Source organism: Phascolarctos cinereus, unplaced genomic scaffold, assembly GCF_003287225.1.
Source record: "Phascolarctos cinereus isolate Bilbo 61053 unplaced genomic scaffold, phaCin_HiC Scaffold_2;HRSCAF=192, whole genome shotgun sequence".
Lineage (NCBI taxonomy): Eukaryota > Metazoa > Chordata > Mammalia > Diprotodontia > Phascolarctidae > Phascolarctos > Phascolarctos cinereus.
Genome location: NW_027555625.1, coordinates 201,732,096 through 201,755,467, shown reverse-complemented (window position 1 = coordinate 201,755,467; position 23,372 = coordinate 201,732,096). Strand labels below are relative to the sequence as shown.

Below are 23,372 nucleotides of genomic sequence, written 5' to 3'. Positions count from 1 at the left end.
ATAAGAATTCATTATTTGGTAAAACTTGTGGGGAAAACTGAAAAGCAGTATGGCAGAAACTGGGCACAGACCAATATCTACATTGGGTTATAAGCTCCTTGAGAGCAGGGACAGTTTTTCTGCCTTTTTTTGGGATCTCAGCACTTAGCACAGTGCCTGGCACATATTAGGTGCTTAATAAATGTTTACTGATTGAATGACTACAATTATTATCTCACTTGATCCTCACAATAACCCTCAAAGTAGGTGCTATTATTATCTCCATTTTACAGATGAGGAAACAGAAGCTGAATGACTTGCCTATGGTCACACAGTTAATAAGTGTCTAGGGCTGAATTTGAACTCAGGCTTCCTGATTCCAGATCTAGCATTCTTCTATCCAATGGACCACCTAATACACAAATGAAGCTAAATAAGAAAAAACAGAGATCGAATAAATGTAATAGTTCTGTTCTGAGGGTTGTAAGATAGGAGAGAGAAGGGAGGATAAAATAAGGAATATACTAATGTAGAAAGGAGGAAGAATGGGGAAGAACTGGCTGTTTCTCATAACTGAAGGACATGAGAATATACAAACATGGAGGAAAGGATAGGAGTGGCAGGCATCAGATGAACCTTACTCTTAAATGAAATGGACAAAAGATGACTAAACACATACACTGAGTTCAAAACAGAAATATATCAAACTCAACAGGGAAATAAGCTGGGATGGGAAGAATTTAAGAGAGAAAGAAGAGACTCTAGCAAAACAAATGTCCTAATCCAGGAAGAGGTATTGAAAAGTGGTGCTGGGAAGAATTAGAATCTGGATGGTGTTAGATTGCCTTTTACACAATTTAAAGGATTAATAACAAATCATAGTAATGTGAATACAATCTTATTGCACCTTAAGAAATAATTAAAGCGATGATTTCAGAGAATCATGGTTAGTGTAAACTGACTCAGAGTAAAGTGAAAAGAATCAGGGGAACAATTTATACAAAAACAACAATATAAAGAAAAGCAACTTTGAAGCACTTAAGAACTTCATCAAGGAAATGAATAACAATGTCCCTACAGGACCTATGATGAAACATGTCACCCACCTCCAAACAAAGAAGGAATGGGCACAAGTTAAAGACACATCTTTTTGGACGTGGTTACTATATGGATATGCTTTGCCTGACTGCACTAATTTGTTCAAGGCATTCTCTCCTCTTTTTCTCTCCTGGCTAATGGGAAGAAAGAAATCAGAAAGTAGAAGAGGTTAGCAACAGGGATGCAAAAAAAAAAAAGTGGACTATTGTAACTTTTTTTTTAAATACACGTAAGAGAAGTGAAGGAAGTTTAGAAGGAAGTATAGACCAGCAGCAGAGTTTTAAAAATAACATGCAGAATTACATACTTTTCAAAAAATAGCTGTGTGAAATAGAGATTCATCCTTTTTGTGTTCTGCTGTGCATATATATGAAAATGTACTTTTTGGGTGATGATCACTTAACTGTCAAATCCAACGGCCTTTTGTCAATACTCACTCTCCTTGACCTCTCTGTGGCCTTTGACACTGGGTAACTCTCTCCTTCATACTCTCTTCTCTCCAGGTTTTTGGGACACCACTCTCTCCTGGTTTTCCTACCTATCTGGACACTAATTCTCTGTCTCTTTTACTGGATCCTCCAGATCACTCCCTCTAACCTTAGGAGTCCCTCAGGCTTCCATCTTGGGCCTTTTCTTCTCTCTATATACAACTACTCTTGGTGAACTCACCAGTTCCCGTAAATTTAATAACTGTCTCTATGCTGATGATTCTCATACCTACCTACCCTGCCCTAACCTCTCTGCTGACCTCCAATCTCCTTTCCAAATGCATTTCAGACATTTCAAACTGGATGTCCAGTAGACATCTTAAACTCAGGATGTCCAAAACAGAACTCATTATCTTTCCTCCAAACCCTCCCCCCTCTTACCTTCTCTGTTGCTGTAGAGGGCAGCACCATCCTCCCAGTCCCTCAGGCTCACAACCCAGGAGTCATCCTTAATTCATTATCTCTCACCCTCCATAACCAAGCTGTGGCCAAGGCCTGCTGATCTCATCTTTGCAATGTCTCTCTAATATGCCCCCTTCTCTCCTCTGACACAACCGCCACTCTAGGGCAGGCCCTCATCGCCTGACACCTTGATTACTGCAAGCACCTGCTGGTGGGGTCTGCCTGTCTCTGGTCTGTCCCCAGTCCAATCCACTTTGGTTCAGCTACCAAAGTGATTTTCCTAAAGCACGGGTCTGATCACATCACATACATCTCCTCCCTCCCCCATATATTCCAGTGACTCACTATTACCTCCGGGGTCAAATACAAAATTCTCTGGCATTCAAAGCCCTATTAAAACCTAGTCCCCTCCCATCTTTTCAGTCCTCTTACCTCCTATTTCCCACTTTGTACTCCTTGATCCAGTAACACTGACCTCTCTGCTGTTTCAGGAACAAGATAATCCATCTTTCTGCTCTGCGCCTTATCTCTGGTTGTTTCCTATGCCTGGAATACACTCCCTCCTCATTTCTGCTTACTGCCTACCCTGGCTTGGAATCTCAATTAAAATCCCACCTTCTACAGGAAGCCTTTCCCAACTGCTCAATTCTAGTGCCTTACCTCTCTGCCTGACACATAGTCTCCTTTATAAATGTTTAATGACTACTATTGTTTAAGTTCAGAATAAAAAAAAATTATAAACAGTTCTCTACAGAATTACAAACTACCAATAACCACGAAAGACTGTCTTGTTTTTTTTGTATTCTCAGCCCTTAGCACAGTGCCTTGCACATAGTAAGCACTTAATAAATGTTTATTGATTAACTGTAAAAGAAAATCAAAATGATTCTGAAGTGTTACCTCATACTCAGCAAGTTAGCAAAGATGTCAAAAGATAGAATTCATGTGATTAAGGTTGTTAAAATACAAGAGAGTCAGTGTACTGTTGTTGAAACTGTGAACTAGCCTATTCATTCTGGAAAGCAACTGGGAATTAATGTCAAGAAACTGACTAAAATGTCCATTCTTTTTAGGCAGAGATCCTACTACTAGTATTTATCACAAAGAAATAAATGATTCAAGTATTTATAACAATACTTTTTGTGACAACAATGAAGAAATGGGCAATTAGGGAATAGCCAATGAGGTGTGGAACATGAATGCAATGGAATATTATTGTGTTGTACAAAATAATATGAAGAATAGAGAAGGAGTGCAAGTTTTATAAAAGGAAGGAAGGTAGGCATAGATGTATCAAATGAGGGTTTTGTGAGGATGAGGGAGACATGTTTGTAGACCACAGGAATAGGAACCAGTAAACAAAGAGATATTAAAGATAAGTCAGAGAATGGGGATATTAGAGGGGCAATCTCTTGGAGGAGATGGGATGGAATAGGATGGCCTGTATATGCAGCAGGGTTAGAGAAGGGACATCTCATCATGTGAGACAGAAGTGAAGGAAGAGAGTGGCAGAAGGCAGCTAGGTGATGTGATATGGGGGGGGGGGAGAGGGAGCTCTTGGACAAAGGCCTTATTTTTTTCAGTAAAATCTGAAGCAGGATTCTCAATCGAAAGGCTGAGGAAGGAAATACAATTTCTAATTAATGCTACCATTCACCCATATCTGACATCTACATTTTGATATTTCAAGGATCCATGATTTTATTGGTATAAGGCTCCTTCTACTCACAGATCACCATTCTCTGTATCACAATGTATGTTTCCTACTGTCTAAAACATCTAGTGGACAATCTGATGAGCTTCTCTGAAATGTAACAGGCTGATCTTGTACAACAGACATACAATACATGACTGGATTTGTATTCAAACTTTTTCCAGCCTAATAGGACCTGTTAGAAATTATCCTCTGTTGCCTTTGAGCCCCCAGAACCACCTCCATGGCATAATGAAGTATCATAACAGGACTTTGATGGATGGTTTCAAATCCATAAACATCTAAAACCCACTATTAGCTGATTATATATATACATTTATATATGTATATATATCCACATACAATAATATTAAAGAACAGTTGAATGCCTTAGATAACTTTTTAAAATGAATTAGATTTACAAATACCCAAAAGAAGTACCTCCTGGAAGCAATTTGTGTTTTCTTAGTGTATTTCCAAATATCATCTGGATAGTTTTTATTGTTTTTAACAGTCACTTTAAGCTATTATATTAATAGCCATATTGTTATTATTATCATCATCATCATCATCATCATCATCATCACAACTACTACATAGCAACCACCTCATTAATGGTGAGATTGTTTAAAGAGCCACAAAGACCTGACTTGAGAGATGGTGACATGATGGGAAACATGGAAGCAGGAAAACATCAGTTGAATTCCTTTCATCTCATCCTACAGCAATGTCTAGAACAGGGGTGGGGAACCTGCAGCCTTGTGGCCACATGTGGCCCTCTAGGTCCTCAAGTGCGGCCCTTTGACTGAATCCAAACTTCACAGAACAAATCCCCTTAATAAAAGGATTTGTTCTGTAAAATTGGACTCAGTCAAAAGACCACACCCAAGGACCTAGACGGCCACATGTGGCCTTGAGGCCACAGGTTCCCCACCCCTGGTCTAGGAGATAAGGAGTGGGAGTAATGAGAGAATACCTGCTAAACAGTCCTTAATTCCCCTCATGTAGTTTTAAAATATGTCAAATATATATTATGGTGACAAAAATGTCCTAAGGGCTATATAAAGGCATATAAAGTAAGATGGCAAACAGACTTACAGTAGAATAAGAAAACATAATGAAAGGAAGGGAATAAGCATTTGTGTAGCACTAGGTTAAGTGCTTTACAAATATTATTTCATTTGATTCTCGTAACGATCTTGAAAGGTAATGCTATTATTATCTTCTATTCATAGTAGAGGAAACTGAAGAAGCAGAGGTAACGTGACTTACCCAGAGTCACATACACAGAGCTAATAAATGTGTGAGGTCAGATCTGAACTCAGGTCTTACTCAGTAACTAGTAAGCCCTTCATTTGGTGGACTTAAGAAATAACTGAATGCTCTCTTCGAGACATTTTCCTCCTTTAGCTAATAATGACCAGGTTTTACAATGAGTGTTAAATTTTTTCCAAGTCAAAATGAATCATCATGGCAAAATGCCAAGTAGTTGATTTGGCTGAACCAGCATTACATCTTTTCTTACTAGTCATTTAAAGAGTAGATCAGAATGCTGTTAATCAACATTCAAAAAACTGGAGAGCTACTGTTTCTGATTGGATTCCTACTTTTTTCTTTATTCATTTTGCTAAAAGTCCCATAATAGACGATGAAACTATTAATTGTTAAGGAGGATTATAGAAATACTGTCAAGGATTATAATAGTTTGACTTTGTAAAGTGTAAATTACCTAAATTTAAGAGCCTGAAATCTATTAAAAAAAATCATAGCTGACAACATACTACTAAATATTGCTACCAAAATTTCATTAACAGAACAAATTGCCAGTGAATGAAATCAACAATTACTAACAATTGTTCCATGCTTTCACTGGTAACAGTATCCTTGAAATAGATCTAGATTCATTGCCTATTTAGCTAAACAGAAAAATTTCAGCTAGAAATAATATGGCTTCAAATCAGAACACCATGCTCTAGAAACTTGAGTCAGATACAAAGGTTATTTGCCTGAGGGGGAAAATGACAGTGCATCAAGATGAATGGAAATACTAAAATGTAAAGAGCACACCTACCTCAAATCCTAAGCTTAACTCTAAAATCAGACTGATGGTAGGAACTCAATCCCTGCTCCCAAAAAGAAACGAAACCACTCTGACACTATTTCTTAGATACACTCTCCTATATAAACCCAGGATCTGAATTCCTGACCTGAAATAGACATTAGAGATTATCAAAAACCACACTGCTTCTTTTTCAAGTGAGCAAAGAAACCAAGACCCACAGAGGGGAATTGACTTATTTAAGGCTACTCAGTAGTGTCCAGAATCTGGTAACTTTCTTGATATTTGAAGTAGTTCATTAAGACTATCTGGACAAACCTAATGGGGGGAAAAATCTCATGACTAGGATTGAAGCTGAAGAAAAACATCAAGAATTTTTTTCATTCTTCCATTTCCCCTTCCCCTTTTAAAAAAAAAGTTTGCTCGGTTTCTGGAATAACAAAAACAAAACAAAAACCAAACACAGAAGAAAAACAGTCCTTAGCAGCCCACACAAAAAACTCCACTGGCACTATCTCCATCTCCATCTCTTAAAACAATCGCACCTTTTGTCATTTCTGGTGGAGGTACTGCTGCTGAAGAAGCCAAGACTTAGTGGAGAAAGCTAAGACATGGAAAGAGGGAAGAAAATGCTTTCTTTGTTAATGAAAAGCCTTTTCCATTTAAAGTTTCAACATACACTATTAGAACAGTGAATGCACTTTTGTGAGCAAATGCAAAGTACACAATAAAGAATGGCTGCCTGTCAATTAAACAAACAGTCATTTGAAGATATCCCAAACCTTCATCTTTTTCCTGCAAAGAGGAAAATTCAGTATACATGGAATATTACTATACTTGAATGAAAAATGCCTAAAAGGTACTATGTGAACAAAGCATATAAACTAATTTGAGCGACATGGATTAGTTTAACTACAATAGTAAGGGATCCCTAAGTTTAACATGTTTTTAGAAGCTACAAAGCTATTATAAGTTATCCTAACAAGCATTAAAACTTAATGTTTGCGAAGATAATTTATTGAATTTCACAAATATTCCAGTGGGTTTATTTTCCTCCATGAAGCAATGCTTCCAGGCAGGTAAGGACAAGCTAGAGTTTCTGTTACCCAACAGCAGGCTCCTATGATAACCATGATTACAACACCCCTGTCAGAGGTGAACTTCCTGCTTAGCTATTTAAAAAAAGGCAGTGCCTCACCCTTACTTATTCTTATTGTTGTTTTGAAATTAAGTTTCAGGTGAGAAAAAATATCTAATGCTGCATGCACCTGCTAATCCATAGGCCTTTCTATATAAATAAATGAAAATGAGTAAGAAAATAAAAATAATAAAAGTAATGAGTAAAGCTTGTTTATAGGTTGCATCTTAGAGAAAAAGGAAAATAAACAAGTCCATGATTCTAAGGGAATTGGACAGGATCGCCAAAATTATTTTTTTCCAGTTCTGAAAAAATGATATCAAAAAGATAATCCACAAAATATATGAAATGTGGCCCCCTCCACCTTCAGGCATTCTTAACCTCAGGCATTCTAACCTGGGGCCATGGGCCCCCAAGAAGTCCATAGATAAATTTCAGGGATTTCATGAACTAGGATGGAAAAAATTATATTTTTATTTTTATTAACCTCTAACTGAAATTTACAATGTCCTTTAATTATGAACACAGACAAAAAACATTATTCAAGAAGGGGTCCAAAGGCTTCTTCACCAAACTGCCAAAGGGGTCCTTGACATAAAAAAGGTTAAGAGCCCTTGATTTAGCTGGATATGAACGTAGCTGGATGTTTTCTGGACTGCAAACTCAGTATGAATCAGCAGTATGTTGTGGTAGCCAGAAGAGCTAAGACAATGTTAGGAAGCATCAACAGAAGCATGATATCCAAAATAAGGGAGGTGATAAGACTACATATAAAGTATTGTGTTAAACTCTCAGCACTACATTAGGAAAGCCAATGACCAAGCTAGAAGATATGGATGGCATGATTATCAAATATGCAGATGACACAAAACTGGGAGGGACAGCTAACACACTGGGTTTATGACCAAAAAAAAAATCTTAAAAGGCTAGAGCATTAGGGTGAATCTAATAAGATTAAATTCAATAGGGATAAATGTTAAAAACTAGATTTGTGTTTAAAAATATCAACTTTACAAATACAAGATGGGGGGAATGGTCAGATAGTAGTTTCTGTGACAGATGGGGGGGGCGTAGTTAGTGGACTGAAAACTCAATCAGTATGATGTGGCAGCCAAAAAAAATTAATGTAATCGGGCCAAAATTAAGAGGCATAGCTTCCAGGAACCTCATTAGGTGATAGTCCTGACTGTACTCTGCTCTAATCAACTAATGCTGGAATATAATGCTCAGGTCTGAGCCTCACAGTTTGGGAAGGACATTGGAAAGCTGAAGAATATCCAAAGGGCAAGCAGGATGGTTAATGGCCTTAAGTTCCTGTCACAGGAAGACCAGTTGAAGAAAATGAAGATGTTTAGCCTGAAGAAGAGAAAACCTGAGGGCAAGAAAGCTATCTTCCTATACCTACAGGGCTGTCCTGTGTGAGAGAGATTAGATGTGTCCTGGGTTTTAGGAGCAACATTAGGAAGTTGCAAAGGGACAAATTTAGGCTTGATGACAAGGAAATCTTCCTAGCAAATGGAGTTATTCAAAAGTGGAATAGGCTGCCTCTGGAAATAGTGCTAATGACCTCTGAAGGTCATCAAGCAAAGAATCTAGATAACTACTTGGCAGTCATATCATAACAGGAATTCCTTTTTGGATATGGATTGGACTAAATAGTATTAAGGATGCTTACAAATCTAAAAATTCTGTAATTCTGTGAACGGACAGTACAGTGAGAGATCTTGAAACCCTCATGGGGACTACACAAAAGAAATAAGAATGTTTAGACTGGAGAAGAGACTCAGACATGGTCATTCAGGCTAGTCATGGGTGATAAGATCGCCATCTTCAAACATCTGAAAGACTGTCACATGTAAGAAGGATTGGATTATTTGGTTTGGCCCCAGAGGATGGAACTGAGAGCAATGGAATGGTAGTTGTGAAAGGCAAATTTCATCTCAATACAAGATAAAGCTTCTTAATGGTCAGAGCTATCCAAAAAAGGAACAAGTCTGCTATAAGAGGTAGCAAGTTTCCTATCACTGGAAGTCTTCAAAAGACTGAATGACAACTAATCAGTGACATTACAGAGGACAATGGATTGGGTATGGTTTAGAACAAAGAAATTCTGAGGTCTGAGATGCTATGATTCTATGGAAAAGATAGCACCAAGAAATAACTTCTGTTCTCAAAACTGTCTTCAGGGAAGCTATTGTACAGTGGTTACTGATTTGGAGATAAATCATTATTTTAGGAATGTTTGCTTATATGTGAAGTGTGATAATTGTACAGACCTTACTAGGAGTCAAGAACTAGGCACCAATGGTAGACTGCATATGGTATCAGCAGGCAAATTAAACATTAGATTTTAAGGTGTTTTAACCACTGGATCAAGCCTGGGAAATACTCACCTATGTGTATGGTTCTTTATTTAAAGATTCATGAGCTCTTAGTAAAGCTATTTTCATACTGCCTTTCCCATTAGATTGTGAGTTCTTTGAAAGCAAGGTCCATCTTCTGCTTCTCTTTGTATTCTCAGTGTTTAGCACAGTGCCTAGCACATGGCAGGTGCTTAACAAATGTTTACTGACAGACTGAAATTCTGTTTTTATTTTTTCTCTTTGTTTTTATATCTCCTCTATTTCCAAATGCATACCTTCCCCTTCATTCTTCAGAAAGCCATTGCTTATAATAATGAAGAAAAAGGAAAGAAAAAGCAGTTCAGTAAAACTAACCAAATATCAACCAAGTCTGACAGTATATACAGTGTTTCATAATTCATGTTCCCCAACGTTTCCAAAGAAAGAAGAGCTGACACTGTATTTCACACAGCTACAGGCAATTCTTAGGGACCTGCCCTAATGGAGATTAGGGGTAAAATTCAAAAATGCGTGTAACAGATAGGTTATTCACCTTGGCTCTGTTATGCATTTCATGTTTATTTTTTTGAAGCACTTTGCCCATTACCTTTTGCTTAGTCTAGTGTAAAAATGTCACTGCACTCTCTCCTCAGGCAGCAAAACTAGAGGGTGTTTGTCACTGAAGAGAAAGTGGTCTGAGATTTAAAATGTTGCAGATAAATCACAAGACTGATAACTCACATAATGATCACTGAAGGCTCGCAATATTGATCTAAGGCTACATCTAGAAAATGAGTCATAAAAGAAATATTAATAGTCTTGCATATACATTTTCTTACCTAAGTAAAACACTAGTAGTTTTAATACAATACATAAGTCTAGTACAACCTATATATGTAAGGAATCCCCAGAAAGCAGCCAATGAACAATCTTGCATGGGAAGTAACAAAACTTAATCACTATGTAAGAAATATTACTCTGACAGTGGTATGAAGAATGGATTAATAACTCACACTGAAGTCAGTGAAGGGATTTCCTCATAAAACTCTATGAAATTTGTCAAGTAAGCATTATCCCTGTTTTATAGATAAAGAAACTGACACTCTGAGAAGTTAAATGATTTGCCTATTCTCATATACCTAGTAACTGAAGAAAGACTGAAAAAAGACCCAGCTCTCCTGACTCCATGCTGCTTCTTGAAAAAGGAGTGATCTGTAAAGGATTTACTGCAGTAGTCCATGTCTTGGGGAACAATAAGTAATAACTAATAGTTTTCATCATCTAACATTAGTCATCTTATGTTTTTATCTTATATTTTAAAATTTCCTTTCCCTTAAACGTAGGATATGTCTTGGAACTTAGTAAAATAAAACAAATTTTACTGAAATTCATTTTACAAAAGGCTAGGCATATATTAAGATCAGAAGTAATCAAAAAGCTATCTATTAACACAAGCCTTAACTTCAGATACTTCCCCCAAAAAGTTCAAGTCAAACTTTCTGAGAGCCTTTAAACCAATTCCATTCAGCCTGCATCAAAACACTTATTTAGCATCTAGTCCAGATTGAAGGCAAAAAGAGAAGGGGACAGGAAAGGATGAGATAGATAGACAGTGTCACACGAAAGCAATGAACATGATTTGGACTTGACTTGGGGAAACAGTAAAGGAGAGAAGGGCCTGGTGTGATATGGTACAAAGGGCCAAGAAGAGTCAAACACAACTGAACGACAACAACATATCCAGTAGTTTGTTAAGATACTATAGGTATACAAAAACATAAGACAGGTCCTCCTCTTCAAGGAGTGAACAATCTAGTTAAGAAGGTAAGATACATACAAAATGGATCTATTCATATTCCATATGCCGATAAGCTCCAAACTGTCCAAAATATACCATCCAAGTGTTTTTCCTTATCTCTCTAGTCATCCTTTTTGGCTATTCTCCAGCTTCTTAACCACAAAGTAAGAAAAAAGGAGGAGCCTTCCTCTATTAATCCACTTATCACCCATTAATAGATTAATGGATCAATATCAACCTAGAGAAAGATCTACAAGGCTTTGCCCTATGCTATCCAACATATCAATCAATGACTTGGATAAAAGCACAGCTGACAAACATATCAGCTTTGTAGATGATATAAAGTTGAGAAGAATAGCTAATATAGTAATAGATTTGGAATCCAAACAAATCTCAACAAACTGGAATGACAGGCCAAATTTAATATTATGAAATTTAATATAAAGTCATTGGGTTTAAAAAGAAAAACCAACAGTACAAGGTAGACAACAGTTCAAATGAAGAAGACCAGTTTTTGGCAGACTGTGCAAGCCCAATCAGACATTTAAAGACTTAAAACTGGAAGAGATTTTAGACTTTAAACCCATCACTCTCTTTATTATAAATTAGAAACACTTAGTAACTTGCCTAAGGTGCACATTGGTAGTATGAAGGAGAGCTGAGTTTTGAACCTAGAAGCTTCCACTTCTGCTTCCACTGTCTTTATAAAAGTACAAAAAATGAGAGTATAGTACCAGTGCTATACTCTTCCCTGTTCTGACCACATCTGAAGTACTGAATGCAGTACAGAGAAGAAAAAATTACTTGCACCAAGATACTTATAGCGGCATCATAAATAACATTGAAAAATGGAAAAAACTTTAAAGTTGGTGGGCACCTAAAGGAGTATATATCAATAACAAAAAAGATACTATATGACCAAAGAGAATGAGAGATATAAAAAATTATTCAGAAGTATGGGGAAAAGTCTAAACAAGACAACGAAAAGTACAAAAAGTCTATGTAAATATATACACAAAATATATCTACCTACATGAATATATAATTGATTGATCAACAAGAATTTATTAAGTCTCTACTATGTGCCAAGCATTGTGCTAAGGACTGGAAATACAATGACAAAATTGAAATAATTCTTGCCTTCAAGGAGCTTACACAGGGTAGACAACATGTACATGTATTTGTATACAGAATATGTGTGTGTGTGTGTGTGTGTGTAAAGAGAGAGAACATGAGGTAGTTTGGGGAAAGAAAACACTAGCAATTGGGGGGGCAAAGGAATGAGGGGAGATGAAAGGAGTCATGCAGAAAGTGTTACTTGCGCTGAGTTTTGAAGAAAACTAGGGATTTCAAAAAGTGGAGGTGAAGAAGGAAAGGATTCTAAGCATGATGGAATCAGTGTAAAGACATAGAGATGGAAGACACTGTCATATGATGAGGAGCAAGTAGACCAGTACAGAGTTAGTGAAGAGAAGAAAAGTATAAGAAGAATAGAAAGGTAGGGAGGGCCTATTAATGCTAAAAAAGAGTAATTCACATTACATTTGTATAATATATACTTATATATATATATATGTGTGTGTGTATATATATATATAGACATATATATATATACATACACACACACACATACACACACACACACACACACACACACACACACACACACACACATATATTTAAAACCTAAAAGTAATAAAGAGCCACTGGTGTTTATTGGGGATGGGAGTGGAACCATAGTTAGACTTACACTTTAGGAAAATTACTTTGTGGCTATGTGGAAGACAGTTGGAATAGGAAGAAATTTGAGGCAGAAGACCAAACAGTGTGATATTGCAATAGTCCAGGTGACAGATGATGAGGGCCTAAACTAGGGCTGTGTGAGTGAGGAGAAGAGGATATATCCAAGAGATGTTATGGTCATAGAAATGACACGATTTGACAATTAACTGGTTATGTAGTATGAGAATAAGAAGTTGAGGATGCCACCAAGGTTATCAACCTGGGTAAATAAAAAGATAGTAGTGAATGGGTAGGGGAAGGGGTAGAGAGAAGGAGAGAATTTGGAACTAAGAATAAAAATAAATTTTTTTTTAAAGGTCATTGTGTCTTTGATAGTAGAAAGTAGTAATAATAGGATTATTCAGAAGAGAGGTGGGTTGGAAAGAATGGAATGAGTTGTGTTTTAGACATGCAAGAGTTTAAGATTCCTGTAAGACAGCCAGTTCAATCAAAAGAGGCTACAGATAGATTAACTTATAAACTGCAACCAATATCTGCATGTTTGTGTACTTTTCATTGTAAAAATGATTAAAGACAAAAATAAAAGGAAAAAATTACCTTTAAAAAAAGGCCAGGAAATCAAAACACCTTTATACAGCTCTTTCCAATGCATTATTCATCCACTTTCCCACCGTCTAGAAATGTCTACATTGAACCAATTTCTTCTGAAAATCCTGTCATTTGGAATACCTTTTCTTCTTATCTAATTTTAAATGCTGCTTTCAGACATTTTTTCTCTCACACACTAGTTTTCAACACCTGACCCTGTAAGTCCTTTTGGACACAGTGCGCAGAAAAGAAAAGAGGTTTTCTTAAACCAACATCAATTAAAGAACTCTTGAAGAATAGTTGCCTTTCCTAGCGTCTGGACACTTCCCACTTTATCCAATGTTGTACCTGTAGTATGGTAACCTGGGAATGAGGCCAGCATTGGCTACCAGACCTGTACGGCAACATTTTATTCTTTCCCCAAGACATAATCCCAGATTATTTGTTTCTATATAATTTTTTTTCACCCTTAATCTCTAAATAGAATTCTCATTTGCTTTTTCTACTCCCTGACCCCTCCCTTGGTTAATTTAGAAAACCCACAGCACATGAAAAAACTATACGGGCAAGGAGTTAACGCTAAAAACAGGTTTGTTATTATATACTTCCCCATACATACTCCTGACCATCCGAAGTAAAAAATGGTTAAATAAAGATCACATATTTCATTACTAAAGAGCACATTCTTTATTAATAATGATTTTCTAAAATCAGACTGCAATTTTAAAAATATTAATAATTAATTAGCAACAAGAGAAAGTTTAAAGCAAAAACAATGTTTTGCCAACACTCCAAAATTTAAGAAAATCTAATGTTATATCTTTGATTTCCAACTGTAATTTATTGGAATGCTTTCTATGGTAATACGACAGCAAGCAAAAATAAAATGACCCACTTAATGTGTTAATTTACAAGACCCAAGTCTCTGGAACAATATTTAAAATTAACTAAACATAAAAATGTCAGGGTGTGGAACAGTCAAGATTCAAAAGATAAAACACTGAGAACATTGTATTTTAAGCTAAAACCTCAAGTCATCTTTAGTGAGGCTACAAACACTGTAGATTAATGTGTTTTACAAGTTGCGTTAAAACAAATGCATTTCCTTTCAACACTGTCCATTGGAGGGCAGTACACATCATAACTAAAGGCTTAGGCTTAAGCTTATAGAATATTTAAACAATGGAAATGTCAGGAACGGTCATATGGAGTTTTCAATATTCCTTATTACATGCCACACACACAATCACTTAAAAATTCTGCAATACTGGGTCTACCACTATATGTAAGGGTAAACAAAGATTACTCATTGAGAATAATCACTGTTGTACTATGTATTTTGAGGATGGTTATGTTGCTGCCATCAAATGACTTTAAAATCATTTTCCCAACTTTTTTCAACGGCTTTACCACCTGACTCAGGGTCATCCTCTTTGACCTACCTATCCTTTAAAGACCAATACAAATGCTACCTCTTCCATGAAACCTTTCCTTATTGTCCTGACCAAAAATGACTTTTCTCCTTAGATACTACATAGCACTTTGATTCCAACTTTCTGCACACTTTTTACATAATACTGTGTATCATAGTTATGCTGGTGTCTTCTATCATTACTAATCAAGGCAACTAGGTGACACTGTGGATAAGAACACGGGGCATCTGAGTTTAAAACCCACCTTAGACACTTATTAGCTATGTGACCCCAGACAAGTCACTTTAACTTCTATTTGCCTCAGTTTCCTCAACTGTAAAATGAGGATAATAATAGTATCTACCTTCCCATGGTTGTTGTGAGGATCAAATGAGATATTTGTAGAGCAGCTGCCACAGAGTAGACATTTAATAAATGCTTATTTCCTTTCTTCCGTAATTACTAGACTATAAGCCTATTGAGGGGAGGGGACATCTTATCTGAACTTTGCATTTTCTCTGGGTCCCAGCACAATGCTCTCTATAGAATGGACACTTGATAAAAAATTTTGGGTTACTGTTGCTATGTACAGTATGTAATAAAGCAAACTAAATTTCATAATACAGTAGGAAATTACAGATCACTGACATCAGTGCAAAAAACAATAGCATACCCTCCAAAATGATATAATGGAGGCCATTCTTCATTTACTATATGTAAATGAAATCCTCCTACCTTTGGGGATACATTTATGGAGGTCTTCCCAATTTGGGTTCACATTATCCTAAGCCTTCACCCTATTCTGGCTAACAAGGGGGCTTAATGACCTTTAGCATGTCACTTCTATCTAGGCTTCCATTTCTTTATCAACAAAATTGAGGTTATACTACACAATCTCAAAGACAACTTCCTAATAGCCTGATTCTAAGTATAAGACAGAGTGTCTGTCTTTGAAGAATTTCCAATCTAGTCAGAGTGGAATATATTAAATAAGTAAGAATACAATTAAAGACTCTAACAAAATTCTCTCTTCTGAGAAAGGCCAAGTAAATGAATGTGAAACTCCAAAACGATGTCAACATCACTTATGTGGTAAATATGTTTAAAAATCTGGGCTAAAATTCCAGCAAGCATCTGATATAAGACATGGAACAATGGAGATTTAAAAAAGAACTTCACTTCTTTCAGTCAAGACAAAGTCACTAACTAATGATCAAAAACTACAGTGATTCACTTCCATCAGCCCCTCCCAGAAATTGCACTATAATTAGGAAGAAGAGATACACACCTAGTATTACCAAACCAAAGCTACGCTACTTTCTGTATTATAACTTAAATGCTGGACACACAGCGACTAGCTAGGAGCAAGTTTAGCTACTAAACTTAAAAGACTAACAACATGTAATAGAGATACTTCAAGGAATCATGATTTCATCTATGTGAGTTCCTTCCCCATTATGCAAATCACAACCCCTTTACAACTTACTACATAGCTTTGTGAATTATTGTGGCCAATAAAACTCCCTGTGAATTTGGAGTCAAGAGATCTAGGCATGAATCTTGGCTGTGATACTTACTAGCTATATGACCACAGGCAAAACACTTCACTTCTGAGTGTTTTCACCTGTCAAATGGGTCTCAACTCCAAATCCAGAGCTCTATCAACTATGAAATATTTCCCTTCCTCACTATAGGAAGGCCAGTTTCCAGCCTCATAGAATTTCCTAAAACTTGCATTCCACTGGCAAAGTCTTTAATAACTATGCCATGAAGAGGAGCAAGATAAAGGAGATTGAAGATTTATTTTTTAAATACTTCTAATAAAAGCACAATAAATACTAGATTATCAAATAATATGATGGCCTGTTAATAAATAAATAACACAATACTGTACATTATCTGCATTAAAAGGGTCAGACAAATCTTGATAATTAGCAGAGGATTTTTAAAGGACCAGTGATAGATACTTTGTCTCTTAGAAAAAGGTCAGAACAAACAGCATTAGTCAAGGCACGTTCTCCCATCTTTTACATAATCATCCAGAGAATAAGAATTTGGAGCTAAAATAGTTACACTTGGCCTCCAAGAGCCAAAACAGGCCTAACTGGTGGAAGTTACAGAATCTGAGTTTGAAAAGGAACTAAGACCTCATCTGTATCTGATCAAGAATCACTTCTACCACGTTACCACCAAGTGGTCACCTAGTCTTTAGTGGAAATGGTAGAATGGAGGTGGTACTTACTATCTCCTGAGGGATGCAATTCTGATTTTGAATAGCTCTATTAGGAAGTTTTCCCTTATATCAAGAAGGAATCTGCTTTTCTGCCACTTTCACTTCCTAGCTTTGCTCTCTAGGACCAAGGAGAACAAGTCTAGACCCCCTTCAAATACTCTAAAACAGTTATAGTTAAATGTCTAAGTTATCTTTCCTTGAAGCTAGACATCACAAGTTACTTCAACAAGTTCTCATCTGGCATAATCTTCAGGATTCTCACTATCCTGAGTCGCCCTCCTTTGGACACATTCTAGTTTATGAAATTTCTTCTCTTTAGTTTGGTATCCATAATACTGAACACAATATTATGAATGCATTCTGAATAAAAGCTCAGTGGTACTCTTAGCCTCCTCATTTTATACACTATTTCTCTCAATTAACATAAAACTGCATTACTGGTTTTTGCTTCCATATCACAACTAATATTTAACTTGCAGCCCACTAAAACCCCTAGAATTGTTTTGGATGAACTGCTATCTAGCTACATTTCCTCCATCTTGTACTGCTGAAACTGATATTTGAACACAAGCATATAACTTTATTAAAGTGTATTTGTTATCAGATTCATTAGATTCAGCTCAGCATTCTAGCTTGTTGAGGTCTTTTTGGATCCTGACTTTGTCATCCAATGCGTTATCTCTCCAGTTTTGTGTTATGTGCACATTTAATAAGCATGTCACCTATGCCTTTGTTTTGTATGTATAATATACATATATTATGTGCATATATGTATGCACACATATGGATGCAAATGTATACGAAAATGTGCATATGTATGTGTACATTATAGAGGCAGCTAGATGGTTCAGTGGATAAACCACTGGGCAACAAGAGACAAGAAGACTTTGAGTTCAAATCCAGCCTCAGACATGTCTTAGCTGTCTGACCCCAGGTAAGTCACTTAACATCTATTTGCCTCGGTTTCCTCAACTATAAAACAAGGATAATAACAGTACCTACCTTGTAGAATTGTTGTGAGGATCAAATGGGATAATATTTTTACTAAGCACTATATAAATGCTTATTCCTTTCCACTCTCTTATTTAAGCAATTGATAAAAATGTTAAATACCCAAGCTAAATATGAACCACTTAAGTACCTCCACTAAAGAACATCCAAGTTGACACAGAGAAATCACTGGAGTGTTCAAAGGAGAATAAGAATTTGTCAGTGTTACTGAAGAATTATTGATAATTCAGGTAGGTATTGGATGAGATAAATCTCCAGCTCTAACATTCTATGATTCCCTTTTTTTTAAACTCAATCCCTTTGGGCTGCAGGATTATAAATGGAGAAAGAAACGAAGGGAGGGATAGAAAATGTTGCAAATAGAAGAGAAATACATAGAAAGTAGCAGTTAATAACTAAACAACTGCAGTGTATTTTGTATAAGGAATGAGCACACTCACACTCCTGTCTCTTTCTGTACAACCAAGTTTGGGTAGTGGTTATAACTTCTTCCTCATTAGGCTGTCCATTGTGTGCTACAATATAATACTCAGCAGTTTTATGGCTCCTGTAATTAGAACAAACACCAATGCTCTAGGCTTTTGGTTTTGGTATATAGAGAAATTGCAATGTTGAGAATCCATTTCAAGGTTTCATTTGGCTTGTCCCATTTACCAAAGGAACCACTGCCATATATGATGACATAGTTGTTCTATAATAGTAGGGTGTTCTCCAGTTTTAAAAATATCTTTACAAATCATTTGTTTTATAAATAAGTATGCATACAGGAATCCTTTAGGCTTTTTTCTTAATAGAAGCTGGTATAAAATTGAATGGCAGAATAACAATATAGAAAAATGAGTGCCTCATGAAGTAATTAAAATTATTATTCTTTCAATTCAACAATTATTTATTAAGCTCAAACTATGTAGTGAGAACTGTGCTAGGGGTGATACACAGTTCAGAGCAAACATAATTTTTGTTCGGATAGAGGTTACTGACACACTAATAAGACATAAGGGTATAACAGATGTGCAAATAAAGTCATAAGTAAAGTCTGAGGAAGGAATAATCATTATTCTGGGAGAATCAAGGAAGGCTTAATACAATAAAAGTAGCATTTGGGCTGAACTTAAATGGTTAGAAAGGACTGAAATAACTAGGGGTGACAAGGCAGGGACAGGCAGAGAAAATAGTGTGAAAAAGATATTAAGTCCAGGAAGCAGGAGTATGGATAAGCATATAGTTTGAGCAGCCTACTGTGTTTGGTAAGGCAAGCAACAGGGACACACCAATGAGTTTTGAATATGATGAGATACTTGCTCTAAGCAACCATAAATTGCAGAAAATATACCAACCATCACTGATAGGAATTTTCTTATCCCAGAGTTTCCTAAAGCAACAAAATAAATGGCAGCTAGGTGGCATAGTGGAAAATATGCTGGCCCTGGAGTCAGGAAGACCTGAGTTCAAATCCTGATTCAGACACCTAATAGCTACATGACCCTAGGCAAGTAACTTAACTTGTGTGTGCTTCAGTTTCCTCATCTGTAAAATGTGGACAATAATAGCACCTACCTCCTAGAGTTACTAAGAAGATAAAATGAGATAATATTTGTAAGTACTTTGAAAACCTTAAAATGTCAATAGTCAATACTCATAATAATTGGCTGCTATGTGCCAAGCACTATGCTAAACTCTTGGGATACAAATGCAAATAAAAAAGAAAGCCAGTCCCTGCCTTCAATGAGTTTACAATCTAAGTGAGGAAGATAACATAAAAAAGGAAGCTGAAAAAGGATGAGGATAGGAGGAGGGTTATATTGTGCCAGGGCATGATGAAGAAGTACAAAGGAAGTGCATCTACCGGGAAATGGGGAGAAAATTGTGCTGGGTCCCCTTCTTAAATGGAAGTTTTGGAGATCATGGCTCTGCTCTCCAGTCAGAGAGGAACAGAGTTATCAAAGAGATGTAAGCACCAAGGATTTTTCTATCTTGAAGGATGATGAGATTTCCCAATGATGAGTTTTCTGGGGCACGAAGGCATGATGGAGCAACCCAAAGAAGTTCAAAAGCAGTGCAGTTGCTGTACAAATGCTATTTATTATTATTAGGCAGGAGGTGGTACTGTAGATAAAGTGCTGGGATGGAGGTATGAAGATCTAGTTCAATTCCTGCTTCAGACACTTCATAGCTATGTAACTTTGGGCAAGTCACTTAACCTCTCTCATCTCCATTTTTCCCATGTATAAAATAGGGATAATAACATTATCTTCCAAGGTCGCTGAGAGGATCAAATAAGGTAATATGTACAATGCTTTGTAAACCTTAATACACTATAATAATGCTAATTATTAAATAAATTACAGGCCCAAACCCTATTCCTATTCCTTTCCTATCCTATCAATAAATTATGCATTTATTAATTATTTCTTCTTTGGCATGGTGTTAACTGTTGTTGATAAAAAGATCAATGTGAGCATTTCCTGCTCCTCAATGAGTTTTCATTCTGAAGGAAGAGACGGCACATACATACAGATTATATACAAAAGCATATACATAGTAGACAACGTAACTTTGGATGAGAAAGTACTAGCAGCCGGGTGTAAAGGGTAAGTCTTTGCAGAAGGTGACACCTAAAGTGAATCTTTAAGGAAACCAGAGATTCGAATCCAAGAAGCAAAGGCAAGAAAGAAGACCATGCTAGGCAAGGAGCCTTTACAGGAGATGAAGCTTCATGCGTAAGACACAGCAAGCAGGCCAGTGTGGCTGCACCACCAAGTGTAAGAAGAGAGTAATGTGTGAGAAAATTAGAAAGGTAGAAAAAAGTCGAGGTACAAAGAGCATTAAATGCCAAATAGAAGAGTTTATATGTGATCCTAATGGCAAAAGGGAACAGCAGGAGTTTACTTAGTTTAATAAGTAACACTGACAGACATGCACTTGAGGAAAGTCACTTTGTAATTGTCTGGAAAAATGGATGGGTCATAGACTCTGAAGGAGCCCTCTACCTGGTAGACTATAAGAAAAACTGAGGAGAAACACCTAACTCTCTCTTTTGAGACTTTGTCAGCATTTTCTCTCCCTTGGATTTCAAGGAGGCGGGAGTGGGAGGGAACTAAAGAATTTATCTCAATCTTCGTGACACTGGTGGTTACCACCATACAACAGCAAAATACAGATAGGAGCTTGTCTCCACAAGCCTATCTCAGAAGTCAAGAGTTTCTGAGTCAGATATCAGTTGTCCTAAGGGAGGTGATCCCTTAAACAGCACCTCTTCTCAGAGAAGTACCACCAGGAGGCTACCACAGTTGAAAGAAGTAAGAAAGGACTGGCTGTGCTCTGAATGGCTGTAAAACCTGAATCCTGGGAGTTGCTCACACAGTACAGATCTGAGGTGAAAGTCAAATGTCTATTTCAGATCCCACAAAGTTATTTTTACTTTTTGGGAGAGTATAATGCATATGACAGATTGATGTTTTATGTTTATTTGTTAATTCTTTTGTGTTTTAAGCATTTTTATTAGCACAGTGGTAGTGGCGAAGGAAATAAAACTGTTGCCCTATACCTGGTAATGTGCATATTTTACAATGAACACTTTGTCAAGAAGGGAGGAAATCCTAGAAACGAGCCACACTTCAATTCTGTTAGAGAGATTTCTCAGAGTTACTCCAGTCTAGGTGTAGCAACGTAGAGAGACAGATAAGTCTGATACCCCATCTTAGCCAGGATGAACCAGATCTTTGTGAATTCTGAGCAAGGGCTCTTTTGGGGAGAAGCCCTTCCACCCCAACTCCAGGCTTTAGGTCATACCTACAAACTAAGAAAGTAAAATGAAAGGGGATTAAGAGGAGGAATTCTCTGAATGTGACCTTCACAAATACTGAATAAGCAAGGGCAAGAGAAGGGGAGAGAGTGGCTAACCTTATATCTATATAAGATGGGGTGGGTAGGAGAAAGAAGTAAACACTGAAAAGGAATGAAAAGGAAATGACATGGAAATGAAAAATGAAAAAGTAAACCTACAGAATTTAGCCAATCTACTGGGTTAGTGCTGTGGTTTGTGGTGGGATGAGTGTGTATATTTATAAAGACTAGGACAGAACAGAATTCTGCCTGTGGTAGGTGGGTATCAGAGCAAATGTCTATGAATGACCATGTAAATGGGATTAAATTAACTAAAGGGAAGTAAGGTCTTTCTTATGTTTTACTGACAAAAACAATGTAGCTGAATATGACAGAGTGAAAAACTAAATTTAATAGTTATAACTTTGAACACTAGTGAAGCAAATTTACTTACATACAGAAAACAGGTCACAGGATGAATAAAAAGAAAAGACTTATCAATATGTTATCCATAAGACACATATTTAATACAGAAAGTCATATGTTGATTTAAAATGAGAAGTTGAGAAAAATTTACTATGCATCAACTGATACTAAAAAGGAGTCAAAGTCATTATTTCTGACAAAATAGAATTACAGGCAGAAAGCATTAGAAGCAAGAAATATGGCAACCATATTGTGATTGGAGGAAACACTGACAGACTATATTAATGTTAAATATAAATGTACTAAACAGCATAGCCATTAAATTTTTAAAGGAAAAGTTAATGTAATTACAAAAGACTCTAAATTAAAAAGGATTAAGAGTGAGAGATTTAATCAGCCTATTTTCAAAATACAGGTCAAAATAAAACAGAAAAAAAAATTTAAAAAAAGAAAAAAGGAAACAGAAAATCAGTTATATGATGAAACAATACTAGAAAAATTAGATTCGATATAATGAGACTGAATGAATTTATTAGATAATTTATTTTTTATTCAAATGTTCATGATACATTTACAAAAACTGATCACACCCCATGGCACAAAAATTTACAAATAAAAGCAAAAATTTTAAATAATATATTATAGGTAATACCATCGTAATATTAAATAAGAAAGGAAATGCAATAATATGCATGTCTAAATAGACTAAAAATGATTTTCTTAAGAATGACTAGATCAGTGACAATAAAAACAATAAAAATGCATCAAAGACAATGATAATAAATATATAAATATTTATAAGATTCAGTTAAAAGTGCTCTTAAAATAAAATTTATCTCCTTGAATGTTTATATTAATAAAAGTTTAAGAAAGATAATAATGAGTTGAGCTTCTGGTTAAAAAATTTTAAAAAAATAAATAAATACAAAATAAGCATCAACAAAGTTACTAAGAACAAAGGAAAATTAACAACTGAAAAAAGTGGAAAAAGAAAATAAAATGCAAAACTTTTTTTTCCAAAACACTGATAAAATTTTAAACCATTAAATAATCTAACCAAAAAAGAGAGGAAAATCAAATTACCAAAATTAAATGTGAGAAGGGACAAATTACAACTCATGAAAAGCTGAAGAATCT

At 36.1% G+C, this 23,372-nt stretch overlaps 1 protein-coding gene across 2 annotated transcripts in view; it reads right to left on the bottom strand.

The window, feature by feature from the left end:
- The window catches only part of TAF1B (TATA-box binding protein associated factor, RNA polymerase I subunit B), an 88,569-nt gene that overhangs the window by 23,968 nt on the left and 41,229 nt on the right, over window positions 1-23,372 (bottom strand). The window lies entirely within an intron of this gene.